The sequence below is a fragment of the Tyto alba genome, unplaced genomic scaffold, assembly GCF_018691265.1.
Source record: "Tyto alba isolate M040663 unplaced genomic scaffold, T.alba_DEE_v4.0 Super-Scaffold_1000006, whole genome shotgun sequence".
Classification (NCBI taxonomy): domain Eukaryota; kingdom Metazoa; phylum Chordata; class Aves; order Strigiformes; family Tytonidae; genus Tyto; species Tyto alba.
The window spans coordinates 18,103,258-18,121,285 of NW_024881272.1; positions in this window are offsets into that span (position 1 = coordinate 18,103,258).

The following is an 18,028-nucleotide window of genomic DNA, read 5'->3' on the forward strand; positions in this document are numbered from 1 at the left end:
CACTGGGTTTCTTTTTTGAGCTAAAGAAACAGTTATGGTGACTGCTGTATTCATTTTCTTTTTATTGGTTTCTTTCCATTACTCTTAACTCCTGGCAGCAGCTTAGAGAATCCCTCCCTGTCCTGGAAGGTTTCTTCTTTCAAACATTTGCAGGCAGTTGTTCGGTTCACCCTTTCGTCATCACTTAGCTCATTTAATCTTTTCTCATAAGTCAGGCCCTCCCGTTACCTAATCATGGTGCTGCTTTTCCCTGAACTCCCTCTCAGTTGCTCATTTTTTCTACGGTGACACGGTGGCCAGTAATCCTGCCATTGTTAACGTTTCCTGTTGTGGACTTTTGGGTTATTTTTGTTCAGAGTTGCTGCAGTACTTGGAGGACTGAGCTAAGCTGCCCTGTGAAGAATAATTACAGGCAGGGTCAGCGATACTGCAATAAAAACCATGGTCCATAGATAATTATAGCTGATGGGTTTGGGGATGGAGACTTAGCGTAGTTCTGGCATGTGAGCATCTGGTAGAAGAAGGCCCCAAAAATTTATGTTTGATGTGAAACACACAGTTGGAGCTCCAGATACCTTTGCTGCACTGGAAAAATTTTGCTGCCTGCAGAAAACTACTTTTTTTGTGGATTCCTGCATTATTTTCTCTAGGACCATCTAGGCAGAGTTAGGGGTATTTATTTTACTAAAAGTATTGTTTCTACCAAAGTGATAGACAACAGAAACAGAATTCAACCATCTGTATGACTGCAAGTTTTTGACATCCTTTGATTTCAGGTTGTCTCTTCGGTTTTCATGGACTCCAGAGGAATGAGGGACAGGTCACCTAAGAAATGCCATTACTGTGAACTTGGTGCTTTTGCCTCTACTGGCGATTCCGTCATTTATAATTTACAAATTCCAGAAGTGTTATTGCCGCTACGGAGCACCACCTTGCAGTATTTACACTACAACAGATCCAAGAGCAATGCTGGTTTGCACCTGAGTTAAAACGGCCACAAACCAGCCTCCACACTTGGACTCAGGGACAGCTCGCACCATCAGTGCTTATGTGACTGTTATCCCCCACTCCTGTACCCGTGGGCCAATTCCCAGGTGTGATCCAGGTTCAGGATGCCCAATCCTGATGTCCTTGCTCAGCACCAACATAGCATCTTCCAGGATACAACTCCCACCTTTTACTGATTCCTGCGCTCAGGAGATTTGTTTATCTGTTTTCTCTCCCTAATCCCTTGATAATTTGAGGGTGCACCCTGAAAAAAACTCGAAGCCATCCCATACCCAAAAGTCTGGGGTCCCAAGAGCAGCCCTGAGGCTGGGGCTGAGGGGATGACTCTGTGCAGGGCTTGACAGACCCCATCCCCTCTCAGCTTCAGGAGAGATCACTGCAAGAAAACAGGGGTTTGAGTGTAAGAGCTTTGTCTATACTTGGAAACACACCCACAATGAAAATGCTTTTCATCAGTCATTACTCTAACAACTGTTGAAAACAGCATAATCTGCTAACACGGAAAAGCTAAATTGCTTTCAGACGAAGTACTGAAAAACTGCTTCTGTGATTTGATTCAGCTCAAATCCAGAATGCATGAGTTGACAGCTCCACTGCTTCTTAGCTGCTTGAAGTGTGTATCAAAGTTTATCTTTTCCCCAGTTTTACATTTTAACCTCTCTCCCCCCAGATTAGCGTTTTAAATACAAGTTTTAAGTGCACCAGATGTTTAAATAATAGCAGCGCACCAGAAATACAAACTTTTAAAATAAATTGCATGGATGGTATGGGCTAAGTTTGGGCAGGAGAAGCAAAGTTTCAGAGCAAGGTGAAGAATATGCTATCATTTCTTAAGCCTGCAGCATTTTGTATGTACTAAAACCGGCTTAAATCGGAAGGAAAACACTGAAAGGATGTTTAATCTCATGAGCTCTTTTGTTGTTCCTAAGTAAAGAGGAGCCACATTCATCACTGGTATGATTACAAGGAAAGCAGTGCAGTTACATCAGGGAAGAATTTGGGCCAACTAGTTCTCTGTACAGAAGCTATTGACAGCTGTCCCCATGTACCTTGCATTGTTGAGATAAAGGAGATCTAAAGACATGACAAAAGAAATAGGACTAACTCCCATTTTCTGACCTTTGGCTGAACCGGAGCTCCTGGATTTGAACGGTGCTTTACCTCTGTTACACTTCTGATCATCATCGGGCTTTCTCCAGTAATCCATCTGAAAACATCTCCCCGACTGGGGAGCTACGCAGCTATGTGTGGTACGGCAGTTGCAGCTCTGAGCCACTGAGCTGTGTGCTTCACGGGATACAGCATCTTATCTAATTTTAGATGTGATGCAATGAGTGGGGGTAGCTCACATGAGGCAGAAAGGATGCAGCCCAGCAGCCAGAGCTCAGAACAAGCGCTTTATAATTTCTAAATGCCACTTTCAAAATAGCAGATGCTTTTTTTTACTACCAATGCACCTTTAGGGTTGTGATTGAATAAAGAAGGGGTAGCAAGAACAAACGCTTCTGGGAGGATATTAGAACAAGAGCCAACCACCAGGCTTGCTGTCCTCAGGGGGTAGCTGAGGCTGCCCCAGGTCCTGCCTCCCAGCCTTGCTCGCTGACTCTCTGCCCTCTGATGCTTTCTACTGAAATGCTGTAGCTGGTCCGACATGCATACACACTTTATTTTCTATGTGGGCACCATCTCATAGCCTCATTCAAGCACTTGCAGAGAGAGGGCTTAATTCAAGTGTTTGGGTTTCTCTCATACCTGGTTTTCTCCACAGCCTTCTGCCCCTCATACAAGCCAGACTGTGATATACTCATAGAAGCAGTCTGTTCATAAAAAAAAAAATGTACGCACAGAATCTATAAATTAATACAAAGCAGCTCTACTTTTACAGAAGTCTCTACTTGCCAGAGCAGTGACCTATCCTGACCAGTATCCTGGCTCCAACGCTGTACTGGACTGAGTCACTGGTTACACAGCATGCTCCTCCAGCTGACATCCTGCTGAGAGATAACAGACTATCAGTGATGGCCCACTTTGCATCATGCTTTGAGCTTGGATGTTTCAAGGAAGATTCTAGTCTTTCACTATCATTAGGCGTTAGCTTGGAATGTTGTTCCCTAGTTTCCCCACATACACACCCCTCATGAAATTCCACCACTGAATTACCCAACTTTTTGTCCACTGTCTTTAAACAGTTATTTGCAGATTTTTTACTTCTAACAAACCTGTGTCAATAGATCATAATTTAAAAACACAAACAGAACATTCTTAATGAAAATAACCTTTTACATATCTAAATGATAAAGAAAATGTTTGAGAAACAGGTCCCTAGATTTTTTTAAATGGTATTTTAAAACAGTCATCTCAAAATAAACAAAAAGAAATGTTTGTTAATCATCTGGAATTTTTAATTTCCTATTTTGCATGGGAACCTGAGTAATCAGACATATGGCATGCTTGTTAGCTGGGAAAGGGTCAGGATTAGAATAGATTCGCAAAATTAGAAAGCACTAAAATATAGCAGCAGTCTTGGCTGCCTAAACTTAAAATAAACAATGCTTTGTGTTAATTGCTGGAACAGATCAACACATCTAAACAGAAACACACATCTAAATGATTCTCTGAAATACGGTGCCAGGCAGGAGAGAGAGGAAGTCTTAAGGAACTGGGGATGAGCTAGTCAGCAATATATCTGCAAAGGGGATTATCTGATACAGACATAGCTGATAAGGAACAAGATGTGGAGTGTTGTTTGGTGGCTTCTGCACCAGCTCAGTAGCTTTAAGAGTCATGGGATTCCTAATGCAGAAGAGTCTGATCAGATAAAAGTAGACATATTTTTACATTTATAGCACTAAGCATCACTGAGCTATTAGGCAGTAAAAGTGTGTTCTGCTCTAAGCTTTAATGCCCAGTGTGGAAGTGCAGTTTGTAGGCTGTACTGCTGCCCTCAGTGGAGGTACGACAGAATTAAAATCTCCACATCATCATTCTAGTTTGGTACCGGTGTGATTCTTTAAATCCTTGGTCTAATGTCAGAAGAGAGCTCCCAACATTTTCTTGCATCATTAGACTAGCCCCACGCAGAGGATGAATGGATACACATTTTGCTGCTTATACATGACACAGGTCCAAGCCAGCTCTACTTCCGACAGCGGAAGTCGGCATACATCCTGCACCGTGCTTATTCATCAGCCGACAGTCGCTTGTGTGGAATGCATGTGACCCCACTGCAATTATGCCTGCTATGTTCAGACTTGCTCCCATTTCAACACACGCAGTTAAAAGGGTTTTTTCCTCTGTTGTTTTTCAATCATATATTTGAGCCTTGTACTTCTCTAGAACTAAATTTGAATCAAGCTACTGGAAAAAAAACAACCAACCAAAAAACTTAAGGATAGTTTACAATTTCAACTCTGTCTACTTCACACTACTTCATTAGGCAAACAACCCAAAAGACAATGTACTTCACTGCTCCAGGACTCCGTTGGTACAAAGGCCATGGTGGGCACAACCTCTGAAATGGGTAACCTCACAGGGCAGTGAGCAGTGTTTGGGAAGACTGTTCAGAAGAGTCTTTTGTGGTGAAAGGGGATAAACAGCAATCTGTGGCCTACGCTATTTGTCAGTCCAACTATTCAGACATCATACACACAGCATGCACCTGACTCATTTTTACTTTCCTAGGTTGTCAACTGTTGGCTCTCCACTGGCACTATACCCAATTCTGCCAGGTCAGTGGTTCCACATCTAAAAGTCTCTTTTTGTATCCTCCAAGACCTGGCTGTGTGAGCCATTCACACAGCTGAAATATCACAGTCCAAGGACTTTGTTCTTTCCTTCTCGCAGCTGTAGGTGTTTCTGGTGGATGTGATTTGCAGTTGTCCAAGCAATCCAGGCTGCATTGTCATTTGTTCATATAGACAGAAACTTCTATCACACTAAAGTATTTAGAATTAAGGCTGTGTGTATACATATGCTTACATACTGAAACAAGCCTTCGTTCAGCCAAGATGAGAGATAAGGTTGTTTACTATAGCACCAACGTAAAGGGATGAAGCATCCATACAAGCTGTTTTGGTTTAGCTGTTGGTTGGACTGTATATGGTACAATGACTCTTTGTTTGCCAAAAAGCTAAAGATTATGTACTTACACTTGAGACCTTTAAGACTCAGACTATTCAGTAGACAACTTACCCTTTAGACTGGCTAATAATAAGAGACTGAACTGTGCAATTTTCTATGCCTGGCTTCATCTGCTGTATTGCATTTTCAGAGCACTGTATATGACAAGCCTTCCAGGAATCCCAAACACAAATGGAAGTTCCACTGAATCACTTGAAGCATCTGGAGAACACCATCAATGAGGCCACACAACTGCATGGAATGTGATTAATTTCCAGGAATAGGATTGTTTCCCAGAGATTTTTGTGTAAAATACAAGTACAAAGAGGGAACAAAGGTAATGACGACAGTCTCTGCACCACTGGACTATTTTAGTTTGTGAAAAGAAGAATGAAGAAAACAGACATGTTAGAAGACCTTTGCTAGGCTAACAGGAAGCCTATACGTCAGGAGCAAACTCTGAAACAAAGCAGTAAAAAATTATCTCAGCATAAAATGTAAACTCCCCATGATTTTATATTATGAAACCATATATACTTCTAGCTTGAATGCAGTGCTAATGGAGAGGCTAAGAGCTCTATGCCTATGCCTCCATCTAGCAATAGCAATGGAATGACTAGGTAAAAGGCAATAATTACACAGAAACAGGTGAACTCTTCAGTTCTGAGCAGAAAGGGGAGCAGTGCATTTTGGGGTTCAAAAGCAATAGGAAACCTGTCCATTCAGGTTAAGAAATCAATTCTGCTGACTAAAACCTACTCTGAAGCACTGTTTAAGGAAAGCACTTTCAAAGGAAAGTACCACACATCATGTGCAAAAGTGTGGCCTCCAGATGTAATGAAAGCAGTCCTCCCAGTAGAGCCTTCTGCTTTCTTCCTTCAGGGAACCTCTGCTCCAACAGGCTGGAGGAAATTTTATTTTTAAATAAGTTGACTCTTAGAGGTGTAAAGTCTAGTATGGTTTCAACTCTGGAAGTGTTTGCTTCTCAGCTTTATCAAGCACAGCTCAGGTCCTGACACCATCCTGGCTATTGGTGAGTAAAGACCACAAATTCTAATAATAAGACATCAGGTGTCAAACCCAGATGACATTGTGGTTACCATTCAGTGCTTGTATAGTTCCAATTTCAGGTAGTCTTTCCAGGGTGCTTGGGCAGAACACAAAGACTAGGCACAGCATTTAATGAAATTTAATTTCAAATGCTCTCAGATTTCTGTTACTCCTTTTCTTTTCGGTCCCGCAGAGAGGCAGAAATATGAAAACCCCACTTACATGAGTCCAAGCATATGCAGCTAGACAGTCAGCTTATCAAGGTTTAAAGAACAATGACATGATACTATAGTTACTTTTCATATCTACTTATTACAAAGAAAAGCCTGCATCCATACAGCTAAACTACCTTATTGCCACCAACAGAGCTACATCCGAACTGCCAGGCAGAAAGAGTCACTGGCCTGTGCTGCCCAGAGTATTGCTGGGAAGGGTGCTGACTGGCCCAGAGCTGTGCCATGGAGTATACCACAACTGGCAGTACGACTAGAGAACATGCTAGTGCTTGGGCCTCTGGCCCAGACCTGTTTAGCTTACACACACAGACATCGTCTGCACAGCTGCAGAAACATTTACACACCCAGTGAGGGAAGGAGGAGAGGGCAGCAGAGCCATCTCCTTCAGCAGTACCATCAGTTCCTGCCAACTCACACTATTCATTGAATTTCAGATTAGCCCTGACAACAGCACTATATGCCAGATAGATAGTCCTCCTACAGACTTACATTGGGAAAACACACAGCAGTGTCAGTCTACCAAAAGGTGATATGCCAGCTCTGCAGAGAAAACAGGAACAGAACTTTTTTGCCCTGCACCTATATTTTGCCATTACCTCCACAGCTTCTCTGTGGCATGGCCTTTAGTCTCCGCATTGCAGTGTGACTCCCCCACACAAGGCACCACTGTGCAGAGATCCTGAGCTAGTCCAGATGAGCTGGGAGAGTTGCCTGGCACAGCCCACGGGCCTAGCTTATAGCCCAGAAGCAGTCAAGCTGCATTAGCTAAAAAGGAGACAGCAATGCACAGCAGCCCAGCCAGAACGGAGAGCAGTCTGCATTCCCTCTCCTGGCAAGTCTCTTGACAGTAAGTGAGAAGACAACTCCTACGGGGTGGGGGGGCGGGGAATGTTAGTAAAGTACTATTTCTGTTTCTTTTTCTTCCAGTCTAACAAATAAAAACATATTATTGGCTCAAGTGCTATAAATTTGACATGAACACTATGTTTTTATGAAAAAACAGGAAGTTATGAGCAACTTGCCAACAGAAGCTACAGCAACAATGAAAACGCTGACTAGTTTAAGCCTTGATAAATACACCCAGGATCACCCAGGTAATCTTATTCCATGCCTCTGGATATGTCCATCTTCCCTTCTTCTCTCCCATCTTCAGTGCTCCTCTGACCTAGCAGATAAAGTTATAAGCTGAAAGGAGATTTGGTATATAGAGATGCACACTTGAAACTCTGATCCATGCTTTCCCTAAAAGTGTTGCTTTCTTCACCTCTTTCAAAGTTAATTAAATGTAGAGTGGATGATTTAGCCCAGAATATACTGCATTCATAGTAACAAATATGGTTTCTACAGATTTCTTAGGATGAAAACTATTTACATCATATTCCAACAGGAAATTAGATAAGGAATAACCATGAAGGTAATTATGTGATCTGTGTCATCCCCCTAGTAAATACTGATTGTGCAGGTTGATTTCAAACAAATTTAACAGACGAACAGAAATCTCAGATGAACAGAATTCCTTCAAGTTGCTTGAAAATAGGCAACTGGCTACCTAGGGGGAGAAGATCCTCAAGTGTTCCAGCCAAGAGAAAGCCTGCAAGATTAAGTCAAACACCAAAAATCTGTAAGAGGGAGGTCACTTAAATATCCTAACTATGAGGAAATCTTCAGGGACACTGATCTGTAGGTCAAGCTTCATTCCTTCAGCTGCTTATGAAATGACGCAGTGTTAGGCTCTTCCTCCCTGGTTTCAGTTTTCTTAACTTCCATACAGTTATGGAACAGTTTGTCAGAGACTTCAGATAGACAATATAGTTGTCCAAGATAGAAACAGTAAAGAGCATATCCAAGTAGGAATGTAAAGAAAACACTTGTGCATTTGGAAAATCCTACAGATCCACAAGAGTTATGATGCTGATGAAGTGCATGTTGTACTGTCAGGAATCCCTGGCTACACATGCCTCAGCTGGAAGACCTACAACTCTGACACACAGGAATGGCTCAGAAAGTTTTCTTTATTGCTCTGCGCCTGTTGGCTTTGCCACTGTTCCCTAAGGCACTCACCAAAAGCAACATCAGGTACAGAAAGGCAAAGGCTCTCAGATGTATTTTTTCCTTGCTCCTGGTACCTTTAAAAAGCCCACATTGTGAGAAACTACTAACTCCTGTTTTACATCTTCTGTCCTCCTAACCTTGGACTGTGACAGGATCAGCAATATTCCATCATGAACATTTAAAGCCTTTAGAGAAATGAACTGCTACAAGGAAGAGACCATCCTTTAATTATGTGGTAGTTAGTACTCTATTAGAAGATGATGATGTTGACCTCTAGTGACTAGTCTGGGGATACCTGGTGGCATGATCAGAGTGAAACATTTCTGTGAACAGCTAGCCAAAAATGTCACTGAAGCTGGGCACATGAGAACAGTCACCCTCCTCATGGAGGTAATTACACACCCCTTTCATGGAACAGAAGCCCCCATTTGAAACAAAGACCCCAGAAAGGCTGCTACAGAGCCTCAATTATGCATGCAGAGAGATTTAAATACAGGATGATGGTACATAGATGCCTTGAGCTGTGCAGCAGCTGCAACCTCAAGACAACAAATGCACCCAGACTCAGTGAAAAGACTGGACAAAGCAGCCCATGAAGGCAGAGATTGCGGTATAATCCCAGGAGAAAACCAGAGGGTGAGGAGTCAGTTAGAAAAGGACGTGTGCTGGAAGCAATGAATTAAACTGATTTCTCAAAACACAGAAATGAAGCAAGATGATACAATTGTGATTCATTGAAAATAAGCAAATCAGCAGAGGAACACTCCAATCCACTGTCTATTTCTTAGCTGACATAACCCATTAGACACAACATTTGGCCAGATGATTAGTAATGGAAATTACTGTTAGACATTTAAATACTGGTAATCAGCAAGTTATGCATTTGGTTTTTAAATCTCATCCATTCTACATAATGGATGAGATTTAGTTATTCAATTCTGTTTGAAAATCATGTAGAGTGTGTTATGTTGCACATTCATAGAATAAGACAATACATGATGCCTTTGGAAGTTACTCAGATCTTATCCACATATTCAAAACAACAACTGTTTTATTTTCCCACTTACTCAAAATAAATGAAGAAAAAACTCTCCCCAGCAGAGCCTTTCAAGACATATGAAGAAAATAAGATACCCAGGAAAAGGTTAAAGAATGAAAATTACTCAAGGATTGGGAAGGAGAGTAAATTCCAAACTAGTGACACAGCCCAAGTGGCATAGTGACTATACTGCCCCAGGCAGAGAGAGATAACAGCAAAAGGGAAACTAGGTGAGCAGAGCATGGTCCAAGGTAACTACTCTGACATGGATCTGAAGTTGGGAGAAAAACAAACATAATTATTAGTCCCTCTAGAACTAAGTAATGGCAGCTGCTTCTCAATAGAAAAGGACTTTTACTATTTTCTGAGAACCGTTTCCATTTAATACAACTTCTCTAATAGTTTCACATCCATTGTAACACTACTGTTTACTTCTCAGCTTGGACTGATTACCATCAAAACTGGGCAAAGATATTCTGGCAGCAAAAGAATAAACTGAAAATGCACCTTTTGCTAGTCAAATACATAAATTAAGGAAGTGAGTTTTTTACTATTTACATAGTGCATTTTCTTTGCACACAGCAGCTAACTGAAGGCATGAAGATGAACTGGTACTGCTGTCCCTGTAAGAGTTCCATACCTGGTATCCAGGGCTTTGCTCCATACTGCAGTGACTGGAAACCGAGGGTGTTTATAGTCAAACCTCAGAAGCTTAAATTGTGATTTGTATTTATCTAAAATATTTTTTTAAACTGTCTTTTCAAAGAAATTGTCCATAGCTGAAATCATGTTACCATACCCATTTAGGCATGCAATAGCACCGGCAGGGGGAGATGAAGAGTAACATTTGCCTAAAGCTGCATGAAGCATGGGTAGGAGAGACATTTTACAGTAGAAATGCCTTACACAGGGGTCTTGGAGCATTGAAATGAAGAAATAAACCGGCATTTAAACAGAAGATTTTAAAATTAAAACAAATTAAAACCAAAATACTAAGGATTAAGAGCACAAGGTAAATATTTTCTACAAATACTTGTTTTAGTTTCCTGGGTATAGCTGATTATTTCTGAACACTTAGCTAGTAACTTAATTTTTTAACCTTTAATAATCATACACACATACCTTATACATTTGTGTAACTTCGTAAATGACTGCAATCCTTTTGTTAGCATTCCTCAGCATGTATTCTCTCAGTGGGAGATGTTCTCAGGACATGTATCATTTTGGGAAGGAAAGGCAAAAACATTACTTGGCCTATCCAAATGTGTTGGATCCCTAGCTGCACAGGATGCATTTTCCATGCTTCACTGGCAGTCTGATTCAATATCAGTATGTACAGTTTACACTAAAAAAGCTCTCTGGTTTTTAAGCGCATTACCTTGGCTGAGAAAGAATTAAGGTAAATGCTGCTTCCTCCCCACTGACATACAGACTTACATAACTGTCAGAGAAGCCACTGGCTTAACCCTACAAAGATGGCAAAAATAGAGCTGTTAGCTAATTGAATGCTAAGGATGCAAACAGAAATGCTGTTATTGGGAGAGACTCAGACCTGCAACCAAAGGTTTCCCCTCCAAATAGTATTTTTTCCAGTACACTTTGCCAGCTCGGTTCTTTCAACCTATAGCAGGGACAGCATCTAGAGAATTACTGGGTGCCTCCCACTCTGTGTGTTTCTTACTCCATGTTCTACAAGTGGACATGGCCACTATTTAGGTCACATTTCTACCTAAAAACAATCAAAACTAGCACAGCTACTGAAATAATCAGCCCTATTGTGCCGCTTCCAGCTCTCTCTCATGCAAGCACAAGCATGAATTCTCCTACATACCAGGCTGTAATTTTATCAACAGCTGGACTCTAAGGGGGAGGCAGCAACAACCACAGTGATTTAGCATCTCCTTGCCCTCAATACAGAAACCAAAGGAATGTTTACCTAGATACAAGGCAGATAACTCTCACTGTCATCCAAAAGCTGTAGGGGGCTCCTTTGCCCTGTGCAGTTATTACTGTGATTAAAACTCAATTAAGGGTAGGTCCTTAATAAGAAAAGGCAGAGTTGAAATCAATTGGCACGCAGGTCAGCCTTAAAGAAAGAAACTTCTGAAAATTGAAAGAGGGATATTGCAACTTAACGGAGCTCAAAGCCTTATTAACCATAATCGACTTCTGCAGCATGGCTTTGCTACTTTCCTTAAAAAACAAAAAACAAACAGAAACACCCCCCCCTCCACACACACACAAAAAAAGCAAACAAAAAAAACCAACCACCAACCCCCCAAAAAAACCCAAACAAAAAAAAACACCAAAAAAACCCCCCACAGTTTTTTCAGGGAATAAAAATCCCCAAACCTTGACTTGTCCTCTGCTCCAGTTGTTTTCTTGAGTCTGCAAGGTCCTAGAGCAATACTTCAAGGGAAGGAAGTGACTGAAATCTGAACTGATTAAGCCTGAAGTCTTAGAAGACAGTTTGTCATGCAGTATTTGCTACTTCACTGCTGACTCAATAACATTCAGCTTGTGCATATTCCACTTCCCCATCTGCTCACTGCTTCAGCTCCTCACCGAGAGTTGCGCATTGCCAGCACAAACATCTTTGCTATATTAAGAACTAAGTGCAGGGCAGCGTAAAACACGCAGAGCTTTTAATCAAAGTATCAGAAGTACTACTCTATTGACTATTAATCTTTATTTGTGAGATTAACTTATTAAAAGCCTCCATTTTGACATAATAATGTGATTATGTATTATAGTCTACTGCAACTAGAAACTTTATGTAGAATTTCAGACTCCTTTGCCATGGAATATGAGGTTTTGTTTATACTCTTGATGGATCTACAGCAATGAAAACCAATCCCTCTTTATAAACTGCTAGCATTATAAAATCCAGAAAAACAGGTAGCTATAGCTATATGCAAGATTCAGTAAATTTTAAACTTTGTACCTAAAGTTTATCAGCTTTCTCTCAACCAATGCAGGAAATAATGTTATCAGTTAAGTCCATTCAGTGAATTTATTTCTCAAGCTAGCAAACCCACACGCACTTGGCATAAAAACAGATTTAAATTAAATAAGATTCATATGTCCTTGCCTTTGACATTGTTGCTAGTTTCTAGCCATTTTTTAAACCAGAAAATTGTTATCCATTTCCTTTTCATGCATGTGTTATAATTTATATCCAAAGAACAGAAAGAAAACAAATCATTGTTTTACAAGCTCCTTTTATCAAGACATCTTAAAGAATAAAAGGGGTTATTTGGAATGGTACGAATACCCTGAACTCCCACTGGTTTTGAGTGGGAGTCGAGCATGTTCACTAAGCAGTTACTCAAAAACTCAGCACCTTACAGAATAAGTCCCTGCACAACACTCAAGTTACTTCATGTTTTCTACAATGAGAGAGACTACTCTGAAGAAAAAACAGCAATATCTCTCATCAGACAGATTAAAGAACTAAACCATGAGTGAAAATGGCTTGCTCTACAATAGTTGGACTAGCTCCTGCCCTAGCTTCTCTCCCCTCTTCAGTTTTCCATCTCCCCTACAGGAGTGGCACTGTTGCTTTGACATAGCCACTTAACTTTTGTCTACCTCACAAAAAGTGATACCAACTTTGGGTTACCTTAATAACCTTGACTAAAATACAACAGTTCAGCAGCTGCTCCTAGAGAACCTCAATCATCCTTAAGTAGCAGAAAACTCTCAAAGGAGCACAGAAATGTCTATCACTGCTCCATAATCAGAAAGCTAATCTAGATAAAAAATTGGCAACCTGAGGAAAGCTGACAGTGTTAGGGATTAGTGAGCCCACAGTCACTAATTATCATGGGTTCCACATCTTGAAAGTCTGATTAGTTTTCCTCTTACTCCTAAATTTTCAGGCAAACATTGCAGCCAAGCATATCTGTTATCCAATAAGATCAGTTCAAGACATGCTATTTATGAACTCAAAGTTTTTTTAATCTTCCTATTTTTACGCTTTCCACTTCATTATACCTTAATTTAGATAAACATATTTAGTATAGTACTGTGTCCTAGACCTGTTTAATACCAGATCTGGATTCAGCATCTGTGTACATGCATATATATATATAGGTATATATGTATATTATAGCCTATGTAAAGAAGTCATGACCATTTGGTTTTAATAATGTACTATTAAAAAAGAGGCAGCCAAGGATAATTACTTTGCAAGCAAGTGCAAAGTTGCACCCTAAGCAATCATAAGGTGAGGTACTGATCTTTGTCCCATTCTCCTACTGACTGTGGTACTTGTTAGACTGTACCAAAACAAATTCAGCTTGTTAAACCAGCAGAAAACTAGTACAATAAATAGTGTTTTGCCAGGCTTTTGAATTTAATCAGCTTAGCACAAGGTCCAGCATAAGACAAAACAATGGTGCAGTCAGACCACCAGGCCAAAGCACAAGGACCAAAGGATTAGGACCTCCCCTATGCATCAGCATAGGGGTTAGACACCTTTAAGTATAATGAGCAACTTAATGCAAAAAACCCCACCAAACTGTTTCACGCACAAGTTTATGCAGTGTTGCTGCTGAGCAAGGCTAGTTTAAATTAATCACTCATTTTGCTGTTTATTTGCAGATTAGTTATGCTTTCAATGAAAAGTTGAGAGCTATGTTCCTCCTTCCCTTACTAACCATATACTAAACTGTAACCCTGAATTCAGTGATTTTCAAGTTGTACTGCCAGTGAGATTGCAGTGACTGGCATTTCTATATAGCTCCAATTACAGTTCTCATCCTTGCACACATATGCAAGTATGAGGGAGGGGAAAAGAAAGTTTCCCTCTGAATAAAATAAGTTTTATTCAGAGTTTTAAGTTTTATAAATAGCAGTAGTAGATTTATAAATAGTATTTTCATAAGAGGAAAAAAAGCAGTAGCAAGTAATAAATTTACCTGTTTAACAGCATGCCCACAAGCATTACTGACTAATACATCACTGTGTCGAAGCACCACACTGTCAAAACTGCCTACTGGCAAGTAGCACTTCCCAATAGCCTTGCTGGGCTAAGTAGTAATAATGATGTCTTGGACATCCCCCTTGTTACTTTGAACAATTATTCCTTTCCCGCCTCTCTGCAGGTAGACCAATTTTCATCTTCTCTCTGCTACCTCTCCAACTGTTAAACGCATATGGCCTGCATCTCCATATCATCTGAAAGTCTTTTAGCCAGCTCCTGCCAAGCAGAGCACACACTTGTACAAAATAATAAAAATGGATTATAAGTTGGACAACTTATATAAGTATATTATATATATTATATACTTACAATATATATATACACACTACTTCTAACAGGATTATGAGATTGGACAAAGAGAGAAGAGATATTCACATAAGTGGAAGAACATAAGGAAGCAACAAGATGTAACAGCTCATTTACTAAACACTCTAGACTGAGTTAATGCCTAAACCCTTTCAGATGCCAGTCCAGGCCCAGAGTGGGTTGCTACTGCCCTGTCACCTACAAGTCCTAGCAACGGAGCACTGGGATAAACTCTTCATGTAATGCCAGGATGGTGACTTCTCCAGACACAGCAATTCCTGAAACATTGGTGTACCTTACAAACATATATGACTGTAGTATCACTGCTTGCTTCTTCTCAATTAACTCCAATTCCTCCTGTTGCCACAGCCTACGTTAGCTGTCAACTCCATCGTGACAGTAAGTAAACTGCACAGTCCCTACATTTTCTCTGGAAAATGCATTATCATGCTTAGACATTTGAGGGACTCACCCACCCAACAAGGCCAAATGAAGTGAGAGCTTGATCAATTCCTGATCTCCAGAAATACTCAAAGTTCTGTAAAATCCTTGATATAAACAAACCATAGGATGACATGCACTGTCACCTGCCTTGAGTATTTGCAGCCATGTGTTTGCTGGTAGAATTCTTCAGTTGCTCCCATGCTGTTCTCTATAATCCCAGCATTTATTGGGGTGGAAAGGGAAGAGGGAAAGAGTCACTTATTAGAAGTGATTACACATTCTTGACAGTGTAAAGCCTACATACCAAGGAAGTTTGATAGCATGCTGTAAATCAGGTTAAAAAAAAAAGTTAGAATTACTTTTCAAGTTGACATGAAAACAAAATACACGGATCTGTAGGAAGATGGAACAACAGCTTTAAGAAGAATTATCTGCCTTATTTTACTAACACTACCACCTCTAAACAGGTAAACCACAAGTAATTTTTTATTAGTTATTTAATTTCATCTCCAAGAAGAAAGGACCATAGTTCTGTAAAACTTGCCAGGAAGGTTCTTTTGAAATATAAGAAGATAGATCTTGAATACATATTACTTGCATGTTTGGGTTTTTCCCTTGTCTTTAAAACAAGAAGCCAAAGCCAGGTTCCCACAAAAAGCCCACAAGTATCATCTCACATTTCAAGAGAAATTAGATCTTTGAGCTAACACAATGTGCAATACTTTAAACACATTCATGGTTTACTGTAAGCAGCATTATTTCTGGCACTTTAGCCACATAACAGCTGTGCGTGCCAAGCTGGGAAGAGAATCACTGCCTTCTTGCTTCTCCCAGTGAAATTCCAGGCTGCGTTTGGTATTTACCCAGCTCACAAAAATTGAAGTGGGAGACTTGGGAAAGGTTCTGTAACAATGATTAAGACTGAAGCTTCATTCTAATCAACATAGGAGCTTCTCTCTCAGCCTAGAACATAAGAACTGCTTTGATATGGAGAATAGTGTTCATTTCTCATTGCTGTTCATTATCTTCACATGCTCTTTTGGAAGATATACTTGCTAAGCACATCGGTACAGATAGTTGGCAGCAGACTTCTGAGCTTTGCATTACATGCAACATCTCATAGGGAAAATAAAGAACAGCTCATAGAATTGTAATGCAAAAAAAATTTAATTTTTCAAGAAAATGGTCACGATACGGAAGGTCACAATACAAAGTTCTTAAACACAATACAACACTGAAACAAGTTGAAAAGCCTTTTTTTGATTGGAAGTGATTAATACAAAGACTAGATGCCAACAATGCTTATTGTACAAAGTTAATGACAGTGGATTCATATATTGATTCCCTGTAAATCCCCTCATTTTGAAGAGGTATTGAGTATTAAGGTGGTAGCTGAAATGAATTCAAGAAATTCAGTTATATGTGTCTCCACCCTCAATTCTGAGCTCTAGGATTGGTTTTCATGGTACAAAACGAATAATAAAGGCACACTGGTTTGAAAACAAGGCTAGAGATTCTAGCCTTTAAGCTTTCTGGCTTTTGTTTGGATGTTTTATAAACACTCAAACAGGCAGTGAAAAAAAATCCAACCCTCGAGGGGTGCGGAGTGAAAAAATATTCATCTGCAAAAAATGTAATCCATTTAACCTATAAAACAGTATCTATATTCTTATGCATTTCTTAGTGTTTCCTCAAATCCTGTGAGGTTACACGATTTAGAAATGAAGTATCTTTCTTCAAGTTATTTCTATTATTCCACTGATAGAACTAGCATAAAATGTACATTTAAGATAATTGTTCACCTCCATCAGTTTTGTTGGTTATGAAAAAGGACAGATGCACCGCAAAAAAGTTTAAGTTATTGGCCAAGTCAGTTACTTGCTTATTTAACTGTATTGAAAAAGCTTTCAAAAAATGTTTGCTTAATCTTTTAAAAATTACTAGACTGAAGGCCTTGCATGTCAAATTCTGCCACAAAGCGTTCTTTGATGTTAAGTTATAGAGTCCTGACATATCTATTGCAATTATTAACAAAACTCCTGCCACAAGGGTGCAAATCAACATAGCTTGGTTTAATCACATCTACCACAGCTAGCTCTGTCTGTGAACCATGTCAATTCCTATGGAGCTATTATACAACTCAAAATTAGTTGAAAGTAGAGTTTGGAAGAGCTATATATGGACACTATGAAAGACTGTTCCAGCAGCACTGGCCTGCACTTAAAACACAACTAATCAGTTTACATGAAACATTTCTAGAACTACATAAAATTTAATAGTTTTATCACATTTCAGTTCCCTGAGAAGAAAAGTGCTCTAACTACAAAGGTCTTTGGAGTGCCATTAGCACAGTGAATAAACATGTACCTCTTGCACTGCTACTGCAGAGATATCTCCTACTTCTGTGTTGATCAGACCTAGTTTTGACATTTTCAATCAAAATAAACCTTAATCTCCACAACAGTGGCACTGGAGTGGGAGCAAGAGACCACTAAAAGTAGTCTAGTATAAAACTGGTTTATCTGTGATGATTTGTTATTAACAGCTGGAATGCATAGTTAGCACACTTGAACACAACGTCATTAAGAACACAGTTTAACTCACCTATTTAACCCATAATAGAGATTGGTTTTGAAAACTTTAATATAATCTACAGAGTTTTCAAATACATTTTTGGAAAGCATGCTCTTTTTTTCCCAGGGGCATAACTTACGTTTTTTAGTGAACATGATAAACATCATGATAGTTAAGACTTCAAATACAATAAAACAGCGCACAGCAGAAGAA